The 25,327-nt window shown below is 44.5% G+C and overlaps 1 long non-coding RNA gene across 5 annotated transcripts in view; it reads left to right on the forward strand.

Annotated features, from left to right (window-relative positions):
- LOC111094386 overlaps nucleotides 1-25,327 on the forward strand; it is a 73,627-nt gene that overhangs the window by 14,877 nt on the left and 33,423 nt on the right. For 2 of the 5 annotated variants that reach the window (XR_005385424.1, XR_005385428.1), the window contains exons 4-6: nucleotides 18,736-18,846; nucleotides 21,391-21,474; nucleotides 22,681-22,878. The exons of 1 other annotated variant lie outside the window; for it this stretch is intronic. This is a non-coding gene — a long non-coding RNA (uncharacterized LOC111094386). The remainder of the gene's footprint in view (nucleotides 1-18,735; nucleotides 18,847-21,390; nucleotides 21,475-22,680; nucleotides 22,879-25,327) is intronic. 2 more of the 5 variants (XR_005385425.1, XR_005385426.1) reach the window with 2 other exon arrangements.

Consider the following 25,327-nt stretch of genomic DNA (forward strand, 5'->3'; position numbering starts at 1 on the left):
TGTTGGGGGTTAGTTACTACTGGCATCTAATGGGTAGAAGGATGCTGCTAACCGTCCTACAATGCATAGGACAGCCTGTTACGAGGAACACTTACGTGGCTCCAAATGTCAAGAGTGGCAGGGGTGGGAAGCAGTCCTCTAGGGTCTGAGCTGGGCCTTAAACATGGCTGGAGTCTACCAGACAGCAACCAGGGAAGGCTGGTTTTGCAGATGCTGGGGGGACCAGACTGAGAAGAGGTGAGGCTCTGGGTTTGAGGGGCTCAGCTCACAGTGTTGGTGTTCCTGAGTGGCTTCAGGGCTGGTTCCAGGTAGTCCCTGCTCCCACCATGGTGCAAGGTAGGGCTAACTGGGTAGGAGAATGAGATTTCTTCCTTTAGATGGTGGCTCAAGAGGGAGAATTGAGGAATTTGATCTCTTGGCCCTGAAGAGGTGGGTCCAGCATGTCAGGAAAGATAACACTGGAGATAGCAAGAGTAAGAACATTACCCTCAATAAGTGACTTAACTTGGGGATCCCTGGGTGGCTCAGCGGTTTAGCGCCTGCCTTTGGCCCAGGGCGCGATCCTGGAGTCCTGGGATCGAGTCCCACGACGGGCTTCCGGCATGGAGCCTGCTTCTCCCTCTGCCTGTGTCTCTGCCTCTCTCTCTCTCTCTCTATCTCCATGTCTATCATAAATAAATAAATAAATAAATAAATAAATCTTAAAAAAAAAAAAAGTGACTTAACTTGAGCCTGTCCTTCGCAAGGCTAGTGAGGTGGCCAGACCATTTATTACATATGAGCACTTGAGCTAGAGACTTAGGTGCCAGGGTGTAAACCTGTTCCACCCCAAGATCTAGAATGGAAGCCTGGAACTGTACCATTGACTCTCTGTTGTCTTTTTTTTTTTTTTTTTTTTAAGATTGATTGATTTTAAAGAGATATAGCGCGAGAGAGAGAGAGAGAGAGAGAGAGAGAGAGAGCATGAGCAGGGGGAGGGGCAGAGGGAGAGAATTTCCTGCAGACTCCCCACTGAATGTGGAGCACAACACAGGACTCAGTCTCACAACCCTGAGATCATGACCTGAGCGGAAATCAAGAATCGGATGCTCAACCAACTGAGCCACCCAGGCACCCGAACTTTCTGAAGTCTTCTGGACAGATGCCAGAAAGATATTCTTAAATTAAGTGAAACACCATTATCTGAATGACCCCCCAATAACCCTGTGAGGTTGTCCCCAGAAGGTAATAGTACATTTAAGTACAATAGTATGAAGGAAACTGAGACTCAGAGCAGTTTGGGTGCTGCTGATGGGGAGGGTGGAGAGGCCAGAGTCCTGGTTTGGCTGGTGGGCCAAGGCTGTTTGCTGGAATTGTCCATTGTCCTCGTTCGACTCTGTCCTCTAGGAGAATGAGATCTTCCACAAAACCTCACCCTAAGGTAATTGTTTGGGTTTGCTTCCTGCCTCCATCCATATAGATCTACAGTTGCAAAAATAGCATGATTGCTGTCAAGTCCTTTTGCACGTGTGATGTGCTTGTCCGTGTTCTGCATAGATCCCGTGAATCATTTTAACGAGCTCATCAAGGTGGAGTGCCATCATTTACCTATCAATCCCCCTCCTTTGGTCATTTTAGAGGCTTCCAGAGTTTCAGGATCACGAATATCATTGTAGTGAGCATCTTTGTGTAAATAGATCTTTTGCTTTCTTTCAAAGATCTCTTTAGGATACATTTCCAGCAGTGGGATTAATGTGTCAAAGGGTATGAATATCTTCAAGTTTTCTGATATATGTTGTCAAATTGCTTTCCAGGAGTGTAGCAATTTACATACCTGACATGGATAAATGAATGTAGCAGGCGGGCAAAATGGTGCCAGCATTGAATATTATTATTTTGTTTTTAAACTTTTGTTCTTTTGCTGGTTTAATATATATAAAAGGATCTTAATTTAAATAAATGGGATATGCCTATCATGCACTTTGGCACATGGTGGTTGTTTCCCTGCCTGTTATGATCCCTATCCTGCTCCTTGGACAATAGCCTAGACCTTCTGTCTGTCCTGTACAACCTCCACCCCCCGCGTGACCTTGGCTGTCATCACTCGCCTGTGAGTGCCTGGTCTTGGCTTGGCCCACATGCCCATAAATGTTAGGCATCCATGGTAATATTGAGCATCTAGGCCGATCCCTTGTGTGGCATAGGGGTTGAAAGACTGCTTCTATTCATCTCTTGGTTCCTCAGTTTATCGTGACCTTGGACAAATAATGTAATTCTCTAAGCTTGGGCTTAATTGAGGTAACGTATGTTAGGCATATAGCATAGCTGCCTGATACAGAGTAACGCTATGTTAATAATTATCAATTTTAATAAATCATGTCAGTCTTTGAGATAGGTGATGTTCGGTCCACATTTTACAGTTGAGGCATTGAGGCTCTGAGGAGTTAAAGTACTTTGTCCAATATAGACAATGTAACTTGGTGTGATCTCTGGCCCTTTCTCTCTGTAGCTCTGGTGACTGGGCCCTGGGGGTGGGAGGAGTATTCATGAAAGCCCTCTTGACCAGGACAGATGGCACTAACCTACCTATACATGGAAATGACTGCAAGCCACAGACGAACGGATCTCTAAACCCAAACTAAATGAATTCCACACTGCCCCTTGCCTGGATTCCAAAAATGCCAGCAGCTGCTGTAGTACCGCCTGATCTGAGGGGAAGTAGGGCCGAGGGAGAGTTAGGATGGAAAGGGATTAATCTGAACCAATTGTGGTTAAACTGTCTTACCTCTGAAAATTTTACAAACATGTGTGACCAACTGCAGGACAGTTCCGGGCCTTGGGAGGGGCCGGCTGTGTGAGGGTCCCCAAAGCTGAAGCCCCATTTGCTTTGTAGTAAGTGGGCCTTGAGCCTGGTCTCTGGACTAGCCATCAACCAGGCATGGCATGGGCTAGTTACTTTTTGATGGCTTGTCCCTTTTCTCTGAATTAAAACTTTGTCATTAGCATCGTTTCAGTTTGAGAGTTACTGCCAGGGTGGAATTACTCTAATTAAGAGGAAAAGAAAAATATGTTGCTAGTCATTAATTTTTCTTGATTAGAAGGTGACCCAGTTTGAGGTTAAACGAAGAGGACGGAGGTAGTAATTTAGCACCCTGGGGGTTCGTGGAGATTTTTGTGAGCGGGAGAAGCAGCAGCTGGAACCTGGATTGCCAGCTGATTTGAATTCATAGCCACTTGTAAATAGATGTGTAAGAGATCTTCAGGAATGGTGTGCTAATTTTTAGAAGGAACAAAAGCCAGGATGCTACCGATGCCACATCCGTGTCCCAATACATGTTCGAAGGCAGGCTTTTTCTCTTAAACGTAAAAATGTTATATTTTCATCTTTCCTTGATTTGAGGATCTGGGCCTCGACTGGTCTACCTCTGGAGAGCAAGAAACTTACCTTTAGCCTATGCCCACAGCATTGAACGTATGTTAACATAGCTCCGATGTGTCATCTCCTCCCTTAATACCCGACACAACATTTCGAGGCTTCTGTGATGAGAGCAAAGCATCACCTAGTGCAAAGAGCACAGACTTGGAGCCAGAAGACCCGAGTGCGCGTTCTGCTTCCGTATTTGCTAGCCCGGTGACTTGAGAGTTAATCTTTTTTGGTCTCTCTGAACGTGTTTCCAATATTACAGACCGAGTTTGAGGAATCACATGAGGTAATTAAATATATGGAGTTACAAAGGGGTATACAGTTGTTTTCATGGTGTCATCAAGTTCTCGGAGGACTTCTAAATGGGGGACTTTGGGCAGCATCTTTGGGAAGATGAGGCAAGCATCTGAGTTTTCATTCTAAGGGAAAAGCTGCGGGAGTTACAAGATGTGAGGCATCTCCCGGCCAAGGGGAAGGCTGCCTGGGTCTCCAGGGCCCACGCGCCTTCCCCTTTCCTCTGCTAAGGCTCCCATGGCCCCAGAGACCATGCACATTTTGGAGAGATGTAACTTCATAATTTTTTAATGATCCATGGCCCGAGTTTAAAGAAGAAGTGGTGGCTTGTGAAATTTTTATTTATGACATGATTTTCAGAATTCAGTGTTCACAAATACTGGCACGATTGAATTTATGGAAGCGGAGGAGGCTATTTGACTAGGTTATCCACGCAGTTTACGATGTTGCCCGGTGGAGGTGTTAGAATCTGGCTGCAGTGTAGGGCACCCTGATGGCTCCTTGTGCTCAGCAGACACTTATCCCGAAATTGTGTTGTGACTTAAGCTGAAAGGCTAAATGCCTGGAGTTCAACTTGTAACTTAAATAGGTTTCAATTTGGCTGAAGCAAGTTTTGTTTTCCTGGGTCTATTCTTAAGTAGTAATTTGATTCTGGTTTAATTACCATTGTCTGCTCCTTGTTTTTGCCTCCTTAGCATTCTTTAACCCATTAACATTTGAAATTTGAAGTGGCTATCTCAAGTGGAGAAAGAACAATCTTTTTCTTAAGGACAATTTCTTATGTGGGAAAGTTTATAATTCACAGTTATTTGCAGTTGGTGTCAACTGGTGGAGCAGGCGCCAGGGGTTGGAACAGAAGCTGTGAGGGTAAGTGGGGGGGGGGGGGGCCGCAATGGCCACCTGAGACCTCTGCCTGCTAGTGTAAATGCAGGCTCGACTAGCTCAGTGGACTGAAATCTTGATCCAGAGTGCTAACATAAAAATCTCCCTGGCACATTTTTCAAACTTGAGCTGCCCTTTGCAAACAAGGTGTTGCATTTATTTATTTATTTATTTATTTATTTATTTATTTATTTATTTATTTAAGGGAAAGCCTGAGTATCTACAAGGCATAGAAATGATGGTTCATTTTAGAGAAATTCTGTGTGGCAAAAAGAAAATGACAATGTCATCAATTCAACTGGATTTTTCAAGCTTTTCAGAAATATGTAGAGAAACCCAGTGATTGAAACAACCAGTAGTTCCTAGAATGGGAACCCAAGTTCTTGAAAATGGAGAGCATTCAAAAGCGAGAACCTAGAAAAAAAGTTTGTTATACTGATTATAAATTTCTCAGAATGTGAGCCACAGGGTGGCAAAATGTTGGGAGAAAAGCAACTCTTAAGTGGAAGGTAACAGGCAGTTCCAGTTGTCCTCTGAGAGGACACTTCCTCTGCGTCTCAGGACGCAGAGGATGGTGACACACACTGGAGCCCAGGCCCACGTAGTGGCTTCCCCGATGGATGTCTGTGCTCTGGCAGACTTTATGATTTGGTGCCGAGCTCAGGTCTGGGTTGGAATCTTGACTATACCACTGACTGATCCTACAACCTTGGACAATTCACTTACTCTCTAAATCTGTAAAATGGGGATAAGATCATGCATGGTTCTCAAGCGGTTATGAGGATTAAATGAGGTAATGTGTGGTTAGGGCCTCAGGCTTGATTCCCTCCTTGCTTCAGCCTCTTGGGGCACAACCAGCCAAACTGTCATTTAGAAAGAGAAGATGGTCATTCATGCTCAAGACAGGTAGGAGGAATCAGCCTGCCTTGGAGACTCTCATCCTCAACTTGGCGATGCTTGTCCTGAAAGGCCTTCTGTTTTCCCTTTGGCAGAGCCTGGCATCTTGTGACTCCAAGGAGAGCCTTGGGCTTGGGCTTCAGGTAGCACTCTTGGCCTTAGGTTCATCCTCCGTGTCCAGCAGACAAATGTTCATGTTTCCCTAGGGCCTGGGAGACAAATGGGGAAAGGTGAAACATGCTGAGGCCAGGAGTACACAGGATGTCTCGAGCTCCTGGGCAGCTCTCTCTGGTAAGGATACCATGTGGCTTAATCCAGGTGCTACTTCTGCACCAGAGCCAGAGTGAGAACACTCCTGCAAGCCTCACGAGGTTTTCCTTTTGCCTCCCCACTTCTGACTGAGGGATTAGGAACCACCTTGAAAGGCTCCCTAAGTTCTCCGTGTGTGATCTAGGAGGTGTGATCACTGTCCTAGACTCCTGGTGCTTGAGCATCAATCCCCTTGCAAGGGGGTGGTGGAGGCTACATCTTGCTTTGTAGCGAGTGACATGACACTCCAGTGAGGAGCTAATGTGTAAGTAGCAAAGAAGTAAAAGAGAGTCAAAATTTAATTTCAAATTAGTGATAGCGTAATTTTAAATTATTATTTTAAAGGGAAGAAGTAGGTGACTATATACATCTGACTTGAGTTCTGGTCTGATTTTTCCTTCTATGCTCTTTGTTCTTTTATCAGTTAGTTGAGGCAAACAACTTTTGGGGGCTTTTCAACTTTCTTCTGATTTCACCTCCCCGGGTATTTAGTTTTTTCTTTCTAAAAGCAAGCGATGGCCCCAGGTGGGGTATGATCAGATTGTGGGTGTTTGGGGTTCTATATGTGCCTTTCCTTGCCCATAAATTGGGTGAAGATAGGAGTTCAAACCCAGGTTCTGGTCTTGTAAAGACCAAGAAGGGCTCACTGAAGTTAAGTGCAAGAGCAGTATCACCATTGATCTTCCCTCTCTGCCTTTAGTCTTGTAGGTCCCGGTTTCCAAGATGCACTCTGGGGCACCTGGGAACCCAGCTGTCTCCGTCCATTCCACAAAAGGGAAAGGGCAGATAACAGGTTAGCACAACAAGAGCTGATTGTGAACGATTGGTCATGGCACTTCACCTACCATATGCCAACTCCTGTGTGCCCAGCAGGGTCTTCTTGAGGCCTGGGTGGTGGGGAGCATGGGATGCACGGTGCTTGAAGCCTTTATGTTCGAAAGCTTAGTTTTGTCCTTTGAAAGTGGGAAATGGTTTCCTAGGAAATCACATTTTTGTCAGGATCAGACTGGAGAGCCTATACAACCTTAACAGAACTTTAGAATTTCAGAGGTGAACGGATCTGTCTAATTTTATTTTTCAAAGGAGGAATGGGAGGCCCAGGGAGATTCAGTGTCTTCCTGCATGTCCCATGGCACCTACCTTATGCTAGATCTGGCTTTGAGGGAGTGCAGATGTAGTGAGGATTCAAAGTTTGAGCTGTAAAGAAATAGAAGTGGGCAGACCCAGAACAAAACCCTTTGTTCCTTTTATAAAAGGGGGATTGCTATTGTTTCATGTACACATCATCTTGTAGGTAGGAAAAAGTCTCTAAAAACAAAATTCAATCATACGTTGCTGAATATTCACTACCTTCTTAGTGGAGAAGATCAGTGTAGTCAGAAAAAGTTCTGGGGCTGGAGGGAGGGTGGGAAGGGGTCAGAAGACCTAGGTTGAGACCCAGATGTGCCATGAGGCATTCACTCTCTCTTCTTAGTTGCTAAATTCTTCCTCATTTGCACTATGAAGGGTTGGGCTGGATAATCTCTAAATAATATTATGACATTAAAGTTCTGGAAGTTTATGACAGTACAAGCAGTATTACGACGTAGTTTCTGCTGTTGTGTGACAGACATAAAAAATAAAAGTGATTTAAACAAGGTAGGGCTGTATGTATCTCTCATGTAAACGGTCAGCTGATATGGTGGCTCTGCTCTCTGACATCGTCAGGGGCCCAGGCTCCTTCTATGTTGTTACTCTGCCAGTGTTCCTTGATCTTCACCATCCAAGATAACTGGCTGCCATGCTCATGTTCTTAGCAGTAGGATGGAGGAAGAAGGAAGAGGAGGGGGGAAGCCTGTTCCCTCTATGAACATGGCTTAAAAGTTGCACTTATCATTTTTGCTCAGAACCTGTTGGCCAGAACTTAGTGAAATGGTCATACCTAGATGTAAGGGAGGCTAAGAAATGTAATATTTGTTCTGGCTGGCCGTCCGCCTAACCACAAGTTCTAATTTTACAGGAGAAGAAGAAATAGATATTGGGGATAACCATGAATCTTTCTCATGTGAGTCATACTTGAGATGATATAGAACACAAGGTCATCTTTTGCCTTCATCACTGCTCAGTGAGGCATGGGAAGGATTGGGTGGGGGGCAATGTCTCCAACCCTCCTGACAAAAAGGAATACTGGTGGGGCTCAGAGGACATGCTGATGAAACTCTATTATTCCAATAAGTGGGTAATGGTTGAAAACTCCTTTTGGGGAATCTGCCCAGTTCCTGATGTTCCCTTTTCTCTGAGCTTTAATTCACTTTAATTCCAACATGGTGAGTGATAGCAGCCATGTTTGTAGTAACTATCCTTCTACCCATGAGTGGCCATAGACTGAAATGGGTGTGAACACAACCTGTGCTATCACATCCTCCCTTGAGGGTGTTCAGAACCATGACCAAATGAGTCATGTTCATTAAGGACCATTTGCTTATGCTTGAGTATAATAAACTCAAAAGTGGTGGGTTGCCATTTTCTGTCATGAGTTTGGGGATTCAGAAAAATCTGGTTCTTGGACAGAGAAGTGTTTAGAGAGAGTAGCCACCCCAAAAGTGGGGTGTCTGAGAGAGGAACTGGCCTGCTGATTCCTGATGGCCCTGCAGACAACTTTTCAGTTTTGCCTGAGGCTGAGATGCATTCTCTCCTATTAACATTTATTTAAACCCTCTTAAAAATACACCATGGATATATAGAGCCTTTAAAAAAAAAAAGAACTCCTAATCTGCCCAGTTGAGTTTTTCTTTTCTTTTTTTCCCTAACAAATCTTAAAATCTCATGTACCATCTTAACAGCTAGTGGCTTGCAAATTTCAATTTTTCGCTTGTCACTAAGAGTGACAATTCAGAGGAGACTATATAAATTGATTCACCTAGCCAAACTTATCCAAAGTGGGGAAGCTAAATAGGTCAGTCCATGGCAACCCAAACCACAGTGTCTTTCCCCAAATAAAACAGTAAGAAATCCACATAGGAAGGGATGAAATGCAATGCAGTGGTTCAGAAGTGAGATTGAAAACAGCTCATCTTTATTTTTAAATATCTTCCTTTAACTTCAATGGACATGTGGATTTGAAAAAGATCCTAGGTTGGTATTAGAGGATAGAACTCACTATACATTTATAACTGAACTTCAAAGCAAAAAATAGATAGGCAAGTCATCAACTTCTTAAATAAAATTTAAGAGTGGAGATCTGTTGAGAAACAGGGGCCATGCTGTGAAATTTCCTATATGAAGTACAAAATCGACTAAAAGAAATATATTAGAATAAGGTTTCAATTAACTGGAAACTAATCAGAACTTTCAATAATTATTATTCTTAAATCTACTTAAGTCAGGATATAATAAAATAAATCAAATAAAAGAAACTTTGGGTGTATCCTAGTTTTAGGTTTAAATTTGTTTTTGTTTAAATTTTTTTTTTAACTTATAGTACTTATCTAGAGCCATGGAATTGGGCAAATAATTGAGTTTTAGAGCTAGCAAGACCTTAACGGCTGTCAAGTGCTCCAGTTTTCACCCTTAGTTTCATATCGTAATCACTCAGGAAGCTTTGAAAAAAGTCCTGATGCCCAGGCTGTCCTCCATACTCATTATATCAAAATCTTGGAGGGTGGGACCTGATTTTCCAGATGAGTCCATCTGGAATTGAGAAATGATTCCATCTGGAATCTGGAAAACCAGGGCTCTTCTACAGCTGTCCCAAGTAGTAAAGTGACTGACCCAGATTGCCAGCTGTTCTAGAACCAGGTGGGCCTCTGCCCTGTTATGCCACTCAGCCTGCTGGTTACACAGGGCCAACACACACCACCCCCACGCTGATCACCGAGCCAGCGCTCCTCTGACTCTGGTATGCCTTACAGTCACCAGGAGAGTTTAGGGAATGCAGCTTTTGATGACTAGGTCTAGGGTGGGGCTGAGAGTTTGCATTTCTGACACGTACCCTGGTGATGCTGCTGAAGTTGCTTTGGGTACCACACTTTGAGAACCACTCTGGAGGCTGTTGTAGAACTTTCCCTTCCCACAAGTGCCCCTGCCTTATGCCCAGGCGGTAGATTTGATCTCTCCTCCTCCTCCTTCAAGGACACAATTCCTGTCTTCTTAGAATGTCCTTCTTTTTCCAAAAGTGTGTGTAGCTACTCTGTTCCCTTGGGACCTGAGAGCCATCCATGGATGAAGTATCCTTTCATGCTGAGGGATTCCGCAGCCGTTGTGCTTTCTTGAACTGCGACGTTTAACTGCATCATTCCAGAGCAGGGCTTTTTTCTTTTTTTTTTTTTTTCTTTCTTTTTTTTTTTTTTTTTTTCTAGCTTTTCCTAGAGAGGGTGAAAGATGTGCTTCATTATATGGGCGTCACCAAAGAGGTTAAAGTTCATTGACAAGGACCCACTGGTTAGGCTGGATGAGTGTCTGAGTTCCGCTTATCAGCCTGCACATGTGGCCAGAGATGGAAGAAGTGCCAGGGCAGTGGAATGAAACCCGGGCACTGACAGAAATCCAGCCCTAATCCCTTCCCATAAAACAAAGTGGAAGATAAGTGAAAACGGTTGAAGCCTGGAAGCAGATGGCTGAGTTCCTCCACACTGGGCTATAAAGGGGGACCTTTGTGACGGAGTATTTATGGGTTTGGGGAAACCTGACAAGGTGTTGCTGTAAATGCCAAGAAATACACAGAACAGTGATTTTGTTATTTGAACACATCTCATGATGACTGCAGTTTAGCGAGGATGAGGAAAGATAGCTGCTGTGCGTGTTTGCATGTGTGCATGTGTATGTGTGCACACGCGCACACGTGCTCATAATGCTATGAGCAAGACTAACTTGGTTGGTGGGTGAGTGGGTGGCGGGGACAGGGCTGCCAAGGGAGATCCCTGTAGATGCTTAGGAAGGGACGAGTGGACCATCGGGTCACGGAGGAGCTCTGTGGGGTTTGAGGATGGGGCTGGGGAGTGTGACTCACAGTTCAGCAGTCTCCTTAAAGAGGTGCCCCAAACAAAACTGCATCTAAGAAGCCACTGATGAAAGCAGGTATATCTTTGGCCATCTCTGTTCTAGGCCATTCCACTAATCCATTAAGTCACAGTCTTCTGAGTAGGCATGTTAGCATCAGTACTTAGAGCAGCGCTGCCTTCTTTGCATAGGTATCAAAGCGTGATTATTATCTTTACTGGTCAGCTGGTTCTTCCCAATCTTTTAAGTTTCTGTGCTTACTCCTGGCCTGCTCCACAGAGCACTTTTGATAGATAAAAAGCTTTCCTTAATACGCAAAGGAGTAGCTAACTGGACCTTTGAAAGCTATTCTCTCAGCAAAAAACAAAACAAAACAAAACAAAACAAAACAAAACACAACCCACATGTATTATTTAGAAATCCATTTTTAAAATCCAAAGAGCTCTTTCTAATTGCAGTCTCGAAACAATCCTGCAGAACTGTGTGGTTGGGGGGGGGGGAGGGGGTGGCCCTTTTGTCTCCCATTCCGAAAAACACGTGCTCTCCTTTTCAGAGTGGAAGCAGGAAGATTTTCAATTGTAGTTTAAACCGAGTGGACCCTTCGGATTTTCCTGGAGCTTGTCAGACTTCTATTTCTGGGAAACTGCATTGTGATAGAGAAAGACAAGGGGTGGGAGGGAGAGAGGAATCAGAATGAGAACATGCAAAGAGAAAACAGATGTCTCAAAGTCACATGCAGGGCCCCTCATTTGCAGGGTTTGGATAAACAGGCCTGAGCGTGGAGAAGCAGCTTTGGACATGAACAGTAAACCTAAAACAAAAGGAACCAGTGGCCCTCGAGCCCCACCATGGGGCTGCTCCACACCTGCCAAGTTAGAGACTTCAGGTGGCAAGTGTAGGTTGCCCTCCCGCTCTGGAGGGGCCTGGCTGTGACCCCCTGGCTCTGAAGGACAGGAACAAAGGCCCCCGTGCGTGCCATCTGATTGCCCACCGTGTTCCTCTGGCCTCCTAGGATTTGCTGGCGGAGGCTGGTCGCCCAGTGGGAGGGGGCTCACTGCTGGGCGGTGTGCCTCCCCCCCAGGACACCTTTCCCGCCTCCCACTGTCGTATGTTACAGCTCCTGTGTCCTATCCCTTCTTCCCTATCTGCTCTCTGCCGAATAACAGAAGCGGGTTCGATGAAACCAGCGGTGTCTCTGGGCACAGGCCCGTGGTTCTCAGCAGGTGGTCTCGGGACCAGCAGTGGCAGCATCACCCAGGAACTTGTAGAAATGCAAATTCCCGGGCACCTCTCCAGGTCTGCGGAGTCAGAAATTCTGCGGTTGGGGCCCCGCTACCTCATGATTCCACAAGCCCTTCAGCAGATTCGTGCTGAGGTTTGAGAATCGCCTGTTTAGACTTGTGGAGGTGACGTTTGCCTGGGAGCAGAGGAGCAGCTGTGGGCAGAGGTGAATCTCCTAGTGGGGATTTGGGGGCATTACAGAAGTCAGTGGAGTGAAATTTGGGGGAGCATTTGGACCCCTTTTTAGGCATCTGGATGACTCCTTGCTTTGCTCCTGTGCGAGACCTGCCCAGTGGCCGTTTTAACGAAGTTGGCTTTGGATGGGTGATGTTACTGCTCATAGCAGGGTCATAATATCTTTGAGAAGGTGGCCCAAGGAGCAGGGTTGTACAGCTCACCCTGCTGCCGGCACTCCCTTCCTTCTCCAACGTGGTTTGGACACATCCTCTCTTGGGGCTTCTTTGCAATGAGTCTCTCCTCCCTCATGTGCCCCCAAACACACACACACACACACACGCACACACACACACACCAGAGTCAAGGACACAGAGGGCATCCCTGCATGCTTTTTCCTTTCTTCTCTCCTGGGAAATGAGCCCAAGAGAGGCAGGCAGCAGAGTTTCTTTGATGAAAACTGTAAAATATTGCTCACAGAGCTGCTTTCCACATGTTTTGGCTGCAGAATTTCCAATTGCAGATTAAATAGTGCATGTGTCTACTTAAATTAACTCCTCCTTGCTCTCAGTCCTGAGTTGACTATACTGTGTTACTGACCCCCTCCTTACCCCTCCCGCCTTGCTGCCTGGAAGCTGATGCTGATTTAAGAGGACATATTTAGTGTGGTCTTTGGCTGGACCCCACTAGCCCATAGCGATCACTTTCTGACTTTTGGTGGCAAGAGCGAACCTTCTCTCGGGTTGCCTATGCACTCTGGACCCTCTCAGAAGTGTGACTAGAGGGGGCTGACGATGCTCTCTCTGTTCCCCGTCCCTCTCCCTGACAGTAAACAACAACATTTAATCCTGACCTTTCTAGACTGATCTATTATGGTAATCAAGGGGCAACCATTAAAAGAGAAGTAGGTTCCTTTTCTCTTGAGTTTGGCTGCCAAGAGGGAGTTAAGAAGAAGCCATGCTGCACTTCTTTTTGGATGACACTGGGGAAAGATTAAGTTATGAAGGACTTTGACTGGTTCTCTACTATGTTATCATTCCCTTTTGGAATTTGTCCTAGCTTTCAATAAAGAACTTCCTAAATGCCTGTTCAACCTGGTATGGACGTTTCTGGGAGGCTGCAGACAGAGTATAACAGGGTAGGGGGCTGCCTCACCCCATCTCCTTGATGACTTCACTGGGGAGAGGGCATCCTTTTTTTTTTTTTTTTTTTTTTTTTTTAGAGATTGTATTTATTTATTCATGAGAGACACAGAGAGAGAGGCAGAGACACAGGCAGAGGGAGAAGCAGGCTCCCAGCAGGGAGCCAGATGCGGAACTCGATCCCAGAGCCCTGGGATCATGCCCTGAGCCAAAGGCAGACGCTCAACCACAGAGCCACCCAGGCGCCCCAGGGGAGGGCATCCTAACTATGGAAGGACCTACATTTAACCCCTCTAATGGTAGCCCACTGAGTCCCTGGGAGGAACTGGAGAAAGATAGCAGGTGAGGAGAATAGCTCCTGGAGGGGAAACCGAAGAGACATGGTCAAAGTGGCCAGGTTTATTGAGATCTCAGTACGTAAGGAAACATTGCATGGGAATCCAGACAGAACCAAAGAACCAGCCAGAGGAAGAGTGGGGTTGGAGATTGAACCTAAAGTCCCAAAGCTGGCTTTGGGGAGCATAAGAGTTTATGAACGTGGCAATGGATGGAAGCATGTTCCATCATTTCAGGGACTTGGCTCCTCCCTGCTTGTCTACTCCTTACGTTTCTTTCTCTACTGACCTTCCCCCCAACATCCACTTTGAATAGCTGTGTCTGCCCCTTCAGATGCACCTTTCAGCCCTCCCTACCCGGCTCTCTGCCCTGGGGGGCTGACCCATGTAAAAACAATGACTATTAGAGCTAAAACAGAAACAGTCTGTGAACCTACCAGGCAAATGAATACACACCAGTGATGAATAAATTCAGTGAATAAAACGGGAGTTGCTTTGGTAAAAGTCAGGGTTTTTGTTTTTGTTTTTAAAGACTTAGTAAAAAAAAAAAAAAGTAAAAAAAAAAATAAAGACTTAGTAAGAGGGTGTCAGAACGGTAATGCCAGTTAAGGATCAAGATTAGCAGTCTCTATAGGTCCGAGCCCAATTCACCCAAACAGGCCCCATGGTTCCTTGGTGAGGAAGGTCTGCTGAGGACCGGCCTTCTGGAATCACTCAAGGTGCACAGCGGGTAAACAGTTCCAGCTTGTCGGGACCAGCCACAGCACAAACTCAGTTTTGATATCATTCAAAGCAAATTGTGCTGCAAGGAGGACACTTTCCCTCTACACCTAAATGGATGTTCCATGGACTCAGTTTTGGTTTTGAGGTAATCGAGGCAAGGCAGGAGCACGGGGCAGGAGGAGGGTGAAGTTGAAGTTGAAGGCTTACTCCCCGGCTACTTTCCTTCTGGGCTGGCCCCAGGGCAGTCTCCTCTGCTCAGCTCCCCTCTCCTGGTCTGACAACAGTAGGCCTCGGGGTGGTCGGCTCTTGGAACATAATCTCTTTATCCAACTTTTCTCAGATTACTCAATTTGAGTGTATCGTCCTTTTCCTGCCAGGACCTCGACAGGTGGGTTGACAGATCCAACCGGCACTGCCTCATTTGTTCCCCCTGCCTTCTTGTTCATGCTTCTTACAGCTTCCCAGCTGGACCCGGCACGTGGTCCATCTCATTGCTGTTCTCTGGCTCAGCTTCAGCTCTCACTGCTAAGGGGTTAAATTTTTTGAGCAAGTGTCAGATGGGCTCAGAGTCTGTTCTTGTATCTGGGCTACATCATACATGCCTGGTTCCTCAGGTACTCTCGGTTGCATCTCCCATGCATGGCTACAGGTGGAGGAAATCACATAGTACGAAGCATGTGGGGGTGGGGTGGGGTGAGGGTGTCCCTTTGATGGGGAGTGGCCATGGCAGACACTGTAGTTGACATCCAACTTTTTATACATTTCTGTCTCTCCTCTCCCTGTGCCCCACCCCTTACTCGTAGGCTCATTGGGGGCCAGGACATGGTCTTGACTGCCCCCGTATCCATGCCAGTGTCTAGCTCAATTCTTTCCTTAGTGAGTCCTTTCAAAGACACGCCCCTCCTCCAAGGGTCCGTGGACTAGTTCAGTTACAAGGGAGGAGGAATGGCTCTGAAAACTGTTTATATCACCGTTTCAATTTTTGAGTTGCCTCAATCATCTTTCCCAGAGTGGGATTCCATTTTTTCCCCACTCAGATTCTTTTCCTGGTCAGCTCTGCAGCAGGGAGCAAGGTGAGCTGACAGGGCGAGTGGGGGCCGGTGAGTTCATCTCCCTTGCTGCCTCCAGGAGAAGTAGCTGACATTTGCTCAGTTCCTACTTAGTTTTAGGTATTTCCCTAATGATTTATATATGTTCTCTCATTTAATATCCTGTAAGACCAAATGACCATTTTTTAGATGGGGAAACTGAGGCCCAAATATATTAAGTTCTTTGCTCAAATTCAGTGGCACAGCCAGGACTTGGACTTTTTTTTTTTTTTTTTTTGAGAGAGAGTGAATCCCAAGCAGATTCCACACCCAATGCAGAGCTAGCCTGATCTCAAGACCCTGAGATCATGACCTGAGTTGAAACCAAGGATCGGGTGCTTAACCATCTGAGCCACCCAGGTGCTCCTGGACCACACTGACCCCATCGCTTCCATTCAGGCACATTCACAAGTACCTCTGGTGTGAATGGCAACACCCTCTTGCCAGCTGACTCTACGAACATCATCTGTTACCAGCCACCCCTTTTTCACCCAAACACTGGACGGTTTGGAGCAACCTGAGAGAGGAACCTGTTTCGGGCATTTTTTTCTCTTCCACATACCCTGCAGTACTTAACACATAGTAGGTTCTCATAAGCCCACAATAAATTAAGTTGCAAGGGGAACAATTAGAAGTAGTTCTGATGAGGTAATTTCCTTTCAAGGGGCGCCAGGGTGGAAGGCAAAAGACTATAAAATAATTTAGTTTGGCCCTACTGACATTATTTCTCACTTTTCATCTCTTTGTTTGGACTTTATGGGAGTGGATATTTGATGGCCCCCATAAGTTAGAATCCAATCAAAGTGCTGCAAACCTCAGCCTCTGATACTCTCTCTCCGCAGACTGTAATTTTGAGAATTGCTTTCTTGATTGGCTATTGTGGTTGGGTAAGAAGAGGCTGGTGCTCAGGTGGGGTGGCACAAATGCTTCCGGAATTCCAATGGAGGTGGTCTACTTTGAATATTTGGTACTTATTCATGAGAACTCTTTCACACAGAATCGCACTTCCTGCACAAGTGAAAATATTTATATGATGGTATTCATGCAATTTGGCAAAAAAATTTGCAGCCTGTGATGTTTCCCTTTCCTGTGTGCCCCAGCATCTCAGAGTATTTTCTTTCCTCCCCCAAAATTAATGAAAAAGAAATCAAACTTTTGCAGGCTTCACTTAGTTCCTGACTTTCAATCAGATAAATTTGTGACCTGAATATTTCCCTCTCCTCTTTCAGTATTCATGAAGAATCATTTGCGGCTGGGCTGGTGGATTTAAGTGTTTGTCTAGTTCAGGAAAGACAGATTTATTCCTTGGGAGTTGTGGGTGACTTACAACCTACATATTTCTTGCCCCTCCCCTGCTTTCCCCATCCTTTTTTCTGTCTTTAAATTTAGAGGGAATAATTTTTTTTTTCTGGTTTGTTGTTAGTACAAAGTTAAGGAGTCTGGGCTTAATATATCGATCTAGCTTCTCCCACAGAGACTTCGGTCTCTGAGTTTTGCAGTGTGGTATGCCTGATTGAAAGTGGTCTGGGCTGAATTTGCTTTAATAGGATGTTACACTCCTCTCCTGGGTCAATTTCTATCCACTTTATCAAGTTACTTATTGATTACAGCTCTTGTCACATGCACATTAGTGTGCCGAGAAACTTAAAGATATGTTTCATTTCTTGCTTGGAGTCGTCTAGGAATGTTGTGGACTCTAGTTCACCAGGGACCCCAGATGCCCTGAGTTTTAAAACGGACTCCATTCTCTCCGAGGCACTGGATCAGAATTCTGAGAATGATGTTAGTTGTCCAGAACAGGAAAACAAAACAGATAAGAAGCCCCCCGCCCCCCCACCCCAGCCTCATTTAGTACTTTCTACTCTGGGAATACTTGGAGGCAATTTCATCCTGAATAAAAGGAATATGAAGAAAGTACTAGAATGGGAATTTAAGAGCAGAGGGAAGGGATAGAATGTATGCAAGTCAAGCTGATGGGTCAAGTCCAAGAGAGGCTGGGCTTGGTATTTTCGTGCCTAAGAAAAAAGTGATTTGGAAAAAGGAAGGAGAATATGCTTTATGTTTCTGTTCCTTGGTCCTGGCCAGCTTTTCAAGATACTTGTTTCCTTTAATTTGCAATCAGATATAGAAAAGTCCATCATGAAACCAGAACTCTAATGAGCTTGATTTCGAAGATTTGGAACCCCTCGGCAGGTCATGGATTACCCCAATTACTGAGATTATTGCTGCCAGGGGAACAAAGGACACTTAGGAACACACTCAGAATGGAAATATATATTCTTCTATTGGATCTCAGCTCTTTTTTTTTTTTTAAAGGATTTTATTTATTTATGAGAGGCACAGAGAGAGAGAGGCAGAGACATAAGCAGGCTCCCCACAAGGAGCCCGATGTGGGACTCGATCACGGGATCATGCCCTGAGCCCAAGGCAGACGCTCAACCGCTGAGCCCCCCAGGCGTCCCTGGATCTCAGCTTTGAATGTGCAAATGGTTACATCTAGGGCTAAGTCCAAATAGATCTATAAAGTTGTCTTCAAGGCCATCCCACCTCCATTTTCTCATGACCCAATTCAAAGTAGTGTATTATGCCACCCAGAGCAAATATAATTTTTTTAACGTTAAATCTTTTTTTTTTTAAAGATTTTATTTTTTTATTCATGAGACACACACACACACACAATGAGAGAGAGAGAGAGAGAGAGAGGCAGAAGGAGAAGCAGGCAGAGGGAGAAGCAGGCTCCATGCAGAAAGCCTGATGTGGGACTTGATCCTGGGACTCCGGGGTCATGCCTTGGGCCGAAGGCAGGTGCCAAACCGCTGAGCCACCCAGGGAATCTCCAATATAATTTGACACTTATTTATATGAAACTGAGATAGCATTATCTTATATCTTGTTAATATTTTCTTCCATCACAGTGCCCACAACCTAGAAGGTGGGCTTTGTGCCTAGAAGGTGCTTGCAGTAGACCTTGACTGTTATGGGTTACCCAGTCTCTTAACACTTTTCCTTGTTTTTGCAAAACTCAGATAAATGCTAGCCAGCCTTGAAGACAGACAGCAATGATCCCTGTCTCCTGTCTCCATGCCCTCAATCATCCCCTCCCACGTTATATTAGCGTTGGTCTGTGTGGTCAATAGCATACCACAGGAGCGATTGCGTATGATTATAAGACTTGGTCATAAAACACATGATGGATTCTGTTTTGCTTTTCTTTGGATCCCTTGCTCTAGGGGAAGCCAGCTGTCATGTTATAAGAACCCTCAAATAGCCTGATGGAGAATTTGTGGTGAGGAACTGAAGCTTCCTGCTAATAACTAGCTGCCATGTGAGTGAACCACTCTGTAAGTGCATCCTTTAGCCTCTGTCAAGTTTTCGGACCATAGCCCTGGGTAATATCTTATCTGCAATTTCATGAGAGATTCTGAGCCATAACTACCCAACTGCTTCCAGATCCTGATTCTCAGGAACTGAGGAAGATAACCCGTGTTTCTTGTTTTAAGCTGCTAAGTTTGGGGATGATATATTACACGGCAATAGATAACTAATACACAAAGGGAGGCATGCTCCAGTTAGTTCCCACAATGGAAACCAGACTGAGGGTGGAAATGTCCTCTTTCAGATTCCTGGCAATTAGTGCTTGGGCATGTGATTTCAACTGAACCTATCGGATGCTTATGCTTGGGCTTTGTAACCTGCACTGGGTCAATCAGATGCTTGGTTTAAGACCTTGAATCTGAAGACAGTTATAATAAAGCAGAATCCAGTGTAGAACAAATCCCTTCAGAAGCAGCAATATCAGCAAATGGTGTCTTTTGTCAACAACCATGAGCATAAGCAGTATGCTTTTTGCCTTGGGCCTGGCCAGCTTGGTGGGCCACCTGCAAAGGTCAGTTGTGTGCTGTGTGGCATCTGTGACCCCATCTTTCCTGTGGTGTGATTTTGGGTATCATTCTGCTGGTTTGGTCTCCAAACAGGAGACCTGTTTTCAGAGCTTCACTCTCTAGTCTTACTAGCAACTTCTGCAATGTGAGATTCCATTTAAGTTAAGCAAAATTAGTTTTATATTTTGTGCAACCAGGAACCCTGCCTGGAACAGCACTAGAGTACATTTTCAAAATGATGGTGGTAACTTCTTTTTAAAAAAGTCCATTGCCGTAAGTATTTGCCTAGACAGAGAGCAAGTGACAAGTGGATCTTTGCGTATTAGAAGGCTAATTAGTGAGCATTTTTTTCATATGATCCTATGTTCCGTTAGCAGCTTTGTGGAGATGACAATGCTAGGTATAGTACCTGGCACGAGTTGTTTATGATCTAGACTAGAGACAAACCACCTCCCCTCCCCACCCCCCATAGCGATCTAGTGATGTAGACATAAGAGGTCTCTCTTTGGAGGCTGAGCCACACCACCTGTTGGCTGTGTGATTTAGAAAAAGTTATTTGATATGTCAGAGCCTTGTTTATCTCACTGACAGTATCACAACCCCTATTCCACTGGGTAGCTGTGAGATCACATTAGACAGCATGTGGGAAAAGAGCTTAACCCTTGGGAATGTAGGAAGGTCATGATTACGTACTTAATGCTCAGGCTCTGGCTCAGGGTTGCATGGCTCTGCTCTGAGCAGTGATCTGTGGGTTCTTGGCCAGTTACTCACCTTTATTTCTGCTCAGTTTCCTTATCTGAAAAATTATTTTCAAGCTTTTTTTTTTCCTTCTGGAAATATAAAAAATAAAGTCACTTATAGACCTCAACATAAAATTAAGAAATAATATTTTATTAGCATGGACTTATTTTATAGATTTGCCTATTATAAATGCAGTTACTGAGAATAATGGGGCTATTCTGATGAATATAAACATTTGAAATCAGGGTTATGGGTAACCTTTGCTACTGAGGCCTAAATATCACATCGAACTCTGCATATTATATTGGATATGCATCAATGAGAACGTTGAGTTTCATATCCATAAGTAGTTGCACATGTAATTGTTTTTGATGGTTTATCTGGCAGTCTCAGAAGATTTTTAGCTAAATAGAGAAGGTTTGGTGTGAGGACTGCATGAACATGAGCTTCTCCAAGCGCCAGTTAATGTGCAATGGATTTAAGTGTGCCTTCTGCTGCATTTGGGGAAGCCTGTGGAGCCCTAGGGAAAGCAATGTACCAACTCCCAGAGTAGATGATGCTAAGTTTTCTTGCAGTTCACACATTCATTGGTTCTAAGAATTGACACAGGAGTGATATCTGCATAACACCAGCCATCTTATTAACTTGCAAAAGTAGTACATGAACATATGCTCAGTGTAAACACTTCCAACAACATGGGAGCATATAGAATGAAAAGTAAGAGTTCGCATTCAGCCATCCCCCCTTATGGCCCTGTCCCCCTCCCTTTCCTATATACACATGTAAATCATCTCTCTCAGCAGACTTTCTATGAATACATAGCCCTACTATATCCTCTTAAACTCTTAATGTTTTTAATACAAATATCCACAAGTCACTAACTGTTCCTCTATTTAACCTATATTTCAAATAATCTATGTTTTTCATCATTACAAACAGTGCTGTAGTCATCACCTTACACATATACCTTTCCTGGCCTTTCAGTAGCATAGTTCCTGAGAATTGGAATTGTCTCATCAAAACAAATAGATATCAATAAATACTGTCCAATGGCCCTTTCAAAAGTCGATGCCAGTTTTTATTCCCCAATGATACTTAGTGTTTTAATTTACACTTCTCTGGTTAGCAGTGACACTGTTGAGTATCTTTTCATGCTTATGGGCCACTTCTGTTTGTATTTTGCTGCATTGACTCTATCACTTCCCAATTTTCCATTGGGTCATAATAATTTTTTTTTCCTGTCTAGAATCATGTATCTTTTAGGTAGTATTTGATATCAAAGTATTCCAGAGTACCAACAAATCCAAATGGATTTCTTGGAACTTGTTGCAACAGCAATTAATCCATGTAAGTAAATGCATCTATCCATTTATTCATCTATTCACCAACCATTCAAGAAGTATTAATGTGTATGAGAAGTTCAAAAATACATAAGGCCTGGCCCTTATAGTCAGCATGCCCACAGTTTACTTGGGAGGACAGATAGGTAAGTAATTACAGTTTGTAGTGTAAGTGCTCGAACACAGGTATGTCTGGGGAGATGTAGGAGCTCCAGGTCTACTGGGTTCGGGTTATTCATACGGGGTGTACTGTCTGGAGCGTCATACCCTATTAACTCTGAGATTGAGTGGTGGAGGTAACCAGACACCACCTGTGCTTTTTAAGGAATACATTTTTAGAGAGCTGGAATTTTAAGAGATGTTTGAAAAGCTGGAGAGCAGGGCTTAGGAAAATGAAAGAAAATGGCATCAGAGGAAGCTTTAAGTCTGTATTGCAGAAATTACTTGAGTAAGGGAGTGAGTAGGAAAAATCGGGATGAGTGAAAGGAGATGGCAAATAGGCCTTGGAGTTAAGAATGTCTTAATGTAGATATCCATGCAGTTTGAGGATTTATAGTGTCAAACAAGTCAGGAAAGAGGACTTCATTAACTCCCACTTAAAATTTGCTAATGTGGCTTCTGTGGGAGGAGGCTGAGACCTTGAGGGGAATCAGATCAACTTTCCTTGGAGGCAGTCAAGAGCTAGGCTAAAGCTGTGGGTTTCAGGGTCAGGGAGAAATGCATACACACACACACACACACACACACACACACACTTACATACTTACGTATTTTGAGGGGAGCCGCCCACATTTGATGTGGTGTAGTGGTAGAAAAGCATTAAAGCTGGGAGTCAAGATAATGGAAATCTTAGCTTAGAGTTCTCTAGAATTTTCTAGCAATTTCTAGAAAGCAGAGCCTGAGACAAAGGTTAAAGTGCTAACATTTTATTTGGGAGGTATAAGCTTAGGGCTCTGAGGAAAAAGCAGAAGTGAGGCAAAGAGGTATGTGAAACACTGGGATGCAATGTGGTCAGCGCTTCCCAGTGAACCTCTATGAAATACAGCAGGTCACTCAGCAGGTGTATTTGCTTGACATGTGGGACTTTGTAGGACTGGAAAGAGAAACTGTACTTAAGGAGAAACCATACCTCATAGTTGTGCCCAGAAGAGATTATCGTTGGGGAGTTTGATGGTTAGCCCCCTTCTTTCTCCCATTTTTTTGTTGGTCATAGTTCACTTCTTGGGCTGCTGATCATCCTGTACACCTTTATGTTTGGAAGAGGAGCTTTTGTTGTTTGCAGTGAAGACCCCCAGCAGACCCCTGCTGTAATGACCTGCATGGGTCCCCATCTTTGTGGCTTGCCTCTCTCCACACTTGGCTTCAGAGTGTGGCTGCTGCTGCCAATGGTGTTCTTGGAGAATTTACTTAGGTAATTATCAAATCGGTCATTTTCCAGCTACTTTCCTTCTGACCACAGGCTCTACTTGTAGTAACTTCATTTTTAACTCTTTTATAATCAAGTCTCCATCCTGTATCCCAGGTCCATACTTGGTTCTGTGTCCTCATCCCTGCATCGCTTCCCTTATAACCTGGGTGGGATTTAAAAGGAAGTAGATTTGAAATTAATATAATCGTAATTCAACCCCAAACTGGGCCTCATGTGGGCTAGCCTTGGCAGAGAATTGCACTCTAAGGAACACCATCCAGGAACCAAAAGCAATTAAGTTAAATTAAAACTTTACTGGTATCTCTGGGAAGAATGTCAAGGGAAGTAAATATATTTTTAATGTACAGCAAGACTTGTTAAACTTTTCCGTATCTTCCAATCCCCGCCCCACCAAACTCCTCTCTCCTTCACTCCAATTCTAAACCAAGCATTTTCCCATCACTCTGCCTTAGCGAGTCCCTTATTTTCTTCCTCTTCTCCTTTCCTTCTGCCTTGATTGTGTCCATGCCAACTTCTGATACACATATCCCATTTTTGCATTTCCAGTTCTGTCCTTTTTCTTGCCACTGTCCCAGAAACTGAGATTGCAGATAGAATTCTCCTTAAAAATGGTGAAGGAGGGGGACACTAACTAATCATTTTTATTTTCATCATTTGAGAGAGAAGTTACTGAGGAGCAGAGCTGCTCAGCAATGAAATGGATGATACCATTAGGGCAGGGATCTTCCTGTCACGGGGATAATTCAGATGAAGTCTGGAGAATCAGTGCTCAGGGATATTGGGAGATAGTTCTGGTTCTGGGAGATGTTGGGCCAGATGATTTATAAACTCCCACCATGTCCAGGATCTTCGACTTGGATTTGTGTCCCATAAACTCTGCCATAGTGTTAGAGTTGACTCCTGTCAGTTTTTCCCCTCTTTAGAAATCTCTTAGCCAGGGATGGGGAACCTCAAACTCCAAGCTTGCTCTAACTCTTGTGGCTTTAATTTCTTTGAGACAAGTTGTCTGCATCATCTTTTCAGCATCCCAGCCTTTCCTGCTGTAATTAACGAGCTCGATTATGTGCCTTTCAAATGGCTCAGAGTTTTTACTCATGTGTCAACTGTACAGTCAAGCTGTGTCAGGCCTTTGCTGGATGACTGTTTATTTTACTCTGAGACAGCATATTCCAGGGGACAAGCGGGCATGGTGGATGTTGGGCTTGGTGGGAGGCAGGAGCCAGGGCCTCAGACTTCTCTAGGGAAGGAATGGGGCAGGATGCCTGGCTTGCCAGACCTGCTGTGCTCTAGGGGAGCAGTGTGGTGGGAGAAAGAGGGCACACACTTTGGGGTTGGATGGGCCTAGTCTGAATCAGTTGCTCATCCACAAGGAATGCTAGTCAAGACTTCTTGGGTTGCAAATGGCAGAATTTGAACTAGTTTGTCAAAAATAGAAAGCAGGGTGGTGGTGGTGGTGGTAGAGGTGGTGGTGGGCATGGTGATGATGTGGTACTTACTGGCTTCCAAAGCTGGAAGTGCAGTCACGGCTGTATGTAAGAGCTAGAGGAACTTGTAAAGACTTGCCTCTTAGTGTCTTTCTCTGTTTTGCCATCCTTATCTCCTCCGGTTTCTACCTTGCTTCACTTTCTACCCCAGTGGAAAGAAATCTTTTTTATTGAATATTTTGAACCACGTTCTCAGAGTTGAATTGCGTTGGTCTGGATGGGGTCTTGTGTTTGCCCCTGAATCCGTCTTGGTTGGGGGTGGGGGGGATAGAGTACATTATTGGCAGGAAAATGTTTTCCCAGAGGGAAAGTGAGACTTTCTTGTCAATGGGGAGCAAGAGCATATGGATGTTGAACTAACAGGGACAGCCCACATCTACTACGGTACAACCTCGGCAATGATGTCATTGCTCTGAGCCTACTTTCTTCAAGTGTAAAATTCCTACTTTATAGCTATTTTGAAGATTGTAAATGATAAATGCATAGCACCTGTCACAAGGCAGGCCTTCAATAATTAGTAGCGATTCTTGTTGTTGTGTCCAGAGGACCAGTTGGTGAGAAAATTCTACTCAGTGGGGAGATGTGTGTCCGTGCTAGCTGTCAGAGGCACAGGTTAACGAGACTTGTTTTCACCATCCCAACCTTTCTCTCCTTCTTTTCCTTCCCTTTTGCTCTTTGACTACTCTTTGTTTTTCTATCTTTCCTCCTCTCTTCCTGTTCCCTCTTTTGCTTTTCTTTTCCTTTCACTGGCCATATGTGTGTGTGTGTGTGTGTGTGTGTGTGTGTGTGTTACAAAAATGTAGTTTTCTTATTTTATGGGACATTAATTTTATTTATTTCAAGTTTGTATTTGTTTATTTATTTATTTTAGAGAAAGAGAGCCAGTGGAGGTGGTAGGGGGAGCAGAGGGAGAGGGACAAGCACACTCCCTACTTCCCTGCTGAGCA

This window comes from Canis lupus, chromosome 37, assembly GCF_011100685.1.
Source record: "Canis lupus familiaris isolate Mischka breed German Shepherd chromosome 37, alternate assembly UU_Cfam_GSD_1.0, whole genome shotgun sequence".
Classification (NCBI taxonomy): domain Eukaryota; kingdom Metazoa; phylum Chordata; class Mammalia; order Carnivora; family Canidae; genus Canis; species Canis lupus.